Consider the following 5,068-nt stretch of genomic DNA (forward strand, 5'->3'; position numbering starts at 1 on the left):
TCCTGAAATGTGTGTGTGTGTGTGTGTTAGAGAAAGGATGGTATACAGTAGAGCAGTGGTTCTCAAAGTGTGGCCACGGAACCCTGGGTGGGGGGTGCCAAGACCTTTGCAGGGGATTTAGAGAGTCAGAGCCATTTTCATAATAATATTAAAGTATTATTTGCCCTTTTCACTCTCAGTTTCTTATGAGCATACAGTGGAATTTTTTAGAGGCTGCATGACACATGACATGTGATATCACAACAGACTGAACGAGAAAGCAAATATAAGAACTCGATTGTCTTCTATCAAGCCAGATATTAGAGATTTGCAAAAACGGTAGAGTGATGCGACTCTTGCATTTTTTAGTTTTCAAAAATAGTTTTGTTTTTTTTTGTCGGAAACCAGCTCATGTTTAATTGTGACATTTTAAAATTGGACAAGTGTTTTGACATCTGCCTCCCCCATATTTAGTTTCTTTAAAATGACAGGAAAACACCAACCAATCACAGGGTTACTGGGTTTAATAAGTTTACCCCTTCAGTTCCTATTTGCAGCACCCAATATTCCTTTTGAAATACCAGACAGACCTGGCACTGGCCAGCAGTACACTCCAGACTTTCAGAGTTCAAGTTCAGGTTCTCTGAGCATTCGGTGCTGCTCTGCTCTGGCATTTGTCCAGAACTGGTCCCTCCTTTTAGCTGGGGAACTTTATATGTGCCAGTGAAGAAAGCTTTTTCCCCTTCAAGGGGAGGAAAGAAAATCACTCCTCAAAACCCAGCAGATCTGGCTGCGAGGTCTTTCCTCCTGTCCATCTCCTCAGGCTTGTTTTTTTGCTGTGGAGTCAGAGACACCAAAATCTAACCTGAGAGGCGCCTGCGTGGCTCAGTCATGAAGCGTCTGTCTTCGGCTCAGGTGGTGATCCCAGGGTCCTGGGATCGAGCCCCGCATCGGGCTCCCTGCTCAGCGGGGAGTCTGCTTCTCCCTCTCCCACTCCCCCTGCTTGTGCTCTCTCTCACTGTCTCTCTCTCTCTGTCAAATAAATAAATAAAATCTTAAAAAAAAAAAATCTAACCTGAGTTACAAGAAACACTAGACATTGATGGCTATAAAAGGAGTGACCGGGAGCAAATGAGATACTGCTTTCCCTCCCACATCCAATATATATACTTCACAGAAAAACAACAACAGGTCCACAAAACACAACAGCTAGAATTACAAAATCCGCTCATCCGAGGATGGTGGAAGGCAGGACGCGGAGCTGGGAGGGTCAGTGGTATAGGGACAAAAACAGTATTCCAATCAGTCCAGGCACAGGGGCTGGCAAGTGCCAGAAAAGAACTACAGAAAAACCTGTGGTCCATTCAGACTCACTGGTGTTAAAAATCCACACACTGGTGTCAGGAAGATTCTGCCTTAAGCGCACCAGAGACAAAAGTCCCAATTCCTCAGCGAGAAGGCAATACGTAGAGGGCCCTCGGCAGAGCGGGTCCTGCCTTCCCTGGCAGAGGAGGGGACAAGGGAAAGAGCTGCTGGGGCCTCCTTCCAATCCCACCCATCCCCTCTGGATGGCTGGCGACTGAGTGGCCTGTGGCAGCCTTCAGTCCGGCAGGAGACGGATGCGGTGTGAAGGGAATTTCTCTGTGGAGGTTGAGCTAGTCAGCGCAGACTGCAGGTAGACCGTCTTGTGGAAAAGTCTGTTGCTTAAGAAAACTGCCAAGGAGAAGAGGTGCAGCTGGAAAAGGTAGGCTTTGCCAGGGGTCTTCACTTCATTGGCGCTGATACTGAATAGAAGAAAGAAAATGGGGAAGAGGCAGCCACTGATAATGCATGAGGACTAAATCGCTGCGAGGAAAGCCAAGGGCAAGCCAAATCCAAAGTAGTAAGGCCAGTTCCTTTCTATGTTTGACCACCGCTGGTGCATTTCAATTCCTTTACTGAACCAACGATATTCAAAGCAGTCCAGCGAGTAGAGAAGGGCCTATGCAGAAGACTAACCAGCTGAGCAACAAGGTGGCTGGGAAAGAGACTCACAGACATGCCCTGGATGAGGCAAAGAGCCTGCAGCAAAAGGCTGAAGAGCATGTCAGCAATTATTTTGCTGACACTAAGGAATGGGTGAGGCTTCCTCCCCGATACCTCAAATGCCAGGTCAGCTATGTCTTGAAACCAAATGGCATTTACAGCTTTGCGAAGCACAAACAGAGGGAGCACCCAAAGAGCACTGAAAATGGACATAAGGAAGAATTCCAGCCACGACCAAACATCTCCATGTTGTGAGGGGTCACCAATAATTTGGGCTGTCACTGACTGCAGTACAGGAAGAAACACTCGATAAAACGAGAGGAGGCTTAACCAGAATATTCCACCGTTCCAAGCGCAACACTGGAAAACTCTACTAAGCATATGTGGCTCACTCTCTTGCTTCCTTTCTGTACTCTGGGCTCTCCTCTGTGCCAGCACGGGGCTTGCCCCTCTTCCACGCTGCTCCTCTCTCTTGTGCCGAATCTGAGCATCTAGCTCTGAGATGGTACAAATTCCCCAGAGAGAGTCTTTGATTCCCCTGGCAAGGTCCTGGAGAAAGGTTTTGACACTTCACTGCCCAAACTACCAACTACACAGAGGAGAGAGAAGCGGCTCAGAATCTTTCATCACGAAGGACCTGACCCCTCCCCACCGCGGGCCCACTCCGCTGGTCTTGGACCCTCCAGCCAGCTCCCGCCTGGATGCTCCCAGGGCCCGGGCCGCTGCGCCCGCACCGCGCATGCCCGGACTGCCCGGACTGCCCGGTTTTGGGGGGGGGGGGGGCGGGGGGCGGCGCCCGCTGGGTGAAAACAATTCTTTTCATAAAATCGTATTTATGTTAACACACAGCATGTTTATTATCGTTATTCCTAAATAGATTCATGAAGTATTTGTAAATTTTTCATTTTAGGTTTCTAAAACAGCAAATACTCATAGACATATCAACATAAATCAACAAAAGCTCTTTGGTGTCCCCAGTTATTTTTAAGAGTGTGAAGGGGTCCTGAGACCAGAAAGTTTGAGAACCACTTCACTAAAGGATTTGAAAAGTGTGGCAATGCTTCCCCCACCACCCCCACCCCTACCCCCAGCATTAGAAACAATGTATAATAAACCTAAATACTTGTCTTTAATCCGAATCAGTCAGACAGGGCAAAGAAGGACATTTAAAAGGGAAACAGAAAGACCACACAGAAAAGACCCGTATTTCAGAGCCATGATGCGAGCCCAGATCATATCACCTTCACTCAGGTAAAAGATGTGTTCTTGAATCATAAACAATGGACTTGGGAAAAGCCTGATTTCTAATGGTTCTTGTGGAGTTGGGAATGAAGCTACATCAGAAAGCAGGCTGATGGCCTCCTTCTGCCTGGTCTAGTCCTTCTGCTGGGCATCACTGGTAATCAGACCCAAACCCACTTGCTGTTTTAAAAATAAGTAATAATAATAACAGCTCTGTTTGCTGGGGAGCTCTCCCACCTGTGGAAAGGTACAACCCAGTTGACTCCCTAGGTCAAGTGGAAACCGTGTGCCTCATCACACAGGGACAGGCTGTGCTCCCAGCTGATACCTCAGGCCCTGGTCTGGGGCCAGCTGGGTGGCTCTGCCATTTGCACAGAGGGATGGGGTCTGGACCCTCCAGAGCTCTCTGCTTTCAGCTCAGTGGGTGGGTCGGAGGCTCTCAAACCTCTTTGGTCCTCTGCCCATGTGCCTTGTCCCTGGCCCTTCGGAGGCAAGCCTCTGTTAGAGAAATGAGACAAGTGTCCAACTGAGATCTCAGAAAACCCCTCAAGAGACGTAAAAGGGGTCAACAACCTACATTTTACTGGGCTTTTTATATTTCACATATGGTAACAAATTATTCATGTTGACGGTTCGGAAAAACAAAATAAAGGCATTTTTTAGGTATCGTGCACCTGCTGGTGGATTAGCCAAACCAGGAAACGATTCACAGACTGGCAGACACAGGGTGAGTAATTTTGTTAGTGAAGTCATTAGTTGCTGTATTTATGTTTTACCTTCTCAAAGGAGTTTAAGTTAGCTTATAAAAATACACAACAAAATATTTGAAATACAGGAAGTTAAGCAGATTACTTTTCAAATATCCCGAACTCTCAGATTGAATGAAAAGAAAGGAAAAGGAAACCTGGGGGGTTTCCAATGGAGGAAGGCATTTAGCTCCAACAACAATCAGCAGCACTTCTGTGGGATCATAAACTCGGACCCAGAAACTTTTGTGAAAGTGGAAAAGAGAGTTAACCTACAATAAGGGAACATATACCCACATGTGACTATCTAGATTTCTGTTGGAGTCTTAATTGTACAGTCTTGCAAAATACCTCCATATCCTTGCAACCTTAATTTTAAATGTAAAAAAATGGGGGGAGGACTTAATCTCAAATAAATGAATAGATGAAGCAATCAGACCAAAGGGTCAACAATGTCAGAAAATAAGAGAAAATTGGGAGTAATGTCGGTGTACAAACCATTTGTAGACGGAAGGCTACAGTTTTACCTTGAACTCTCTAGCATCCAGCACAGGCAAATGGATGTGATAAACCAAATATTTCTTGAGGGTCATCAGATAAAAGCAGACCACCCTCAAGGCAAGGAGGCATGGGGGCAAGGAGGTTCAGCTGCTTAACATGAAGGCTTTTTTGCCTGAATTAATTGAAGAGCCTTTGCGAGGTGAATTTAACAACTTAGTAAATGTAGTAAAGTCCAAAAACAATGATCCAGCCAACTAGCAGTCATCAGATTTGAGTATATGATTTCCCCCTACTTTCTCCCCAGTAATATTAGTAATGTTAGTTGCCTACATCTAAATGGAATCTGGTGAAAACGAAAAGCCTCTGAGAAAAGGAAAACAAACTAGTCAAATGAAAGGCATTATTAGAACTAATACTGAAAACTTGAGAGCCAGGAAGATTGGAGTTAAAGTTTGGCACTAACTTGTTGGCTGTGCCATCCTTGGCATGTTACTGAACCTCTCTGAGTTTTTGCTTCATCATCTGTAAAATGGAAACTGTAATAGTACCTACCTCATAGGGCTGCTTTGAGGATT

The 5,068-nt window shown here is 45.8% G+C and overlaps 1 pseudogene; it reads right to left on the reverse strand.

The window, feature by feature from the left end:
* Positions 1-485: 485 nt before the first annotated feature.
* On the reverse strand, positions 486-4,585 carry LOC123848958 (etoposide-induced protein 2.4 homolog; annotated as a pseudogene).
* Positions 4,586-5,068: the final 483 nt, after the last annotated feature.

Source organism: Mirounga angustirostris, unplaced genomic scaffold (assembly GCF_029215605.1).
Source record: "Mirounga angustirostris isolate CCGP_5_RB_7025 unplaced genomic scaffold, mMirAng1.0.hap1 SCAF_2, whole genome shotgun sequence".
Classification (NCBI taxonomy): domain Eukaryota; kingdom Metazoa; phylum Chordata; class Mammalia; order Carnivora; family Phocidae; genus Mirounga; species Mirounga angustirostris.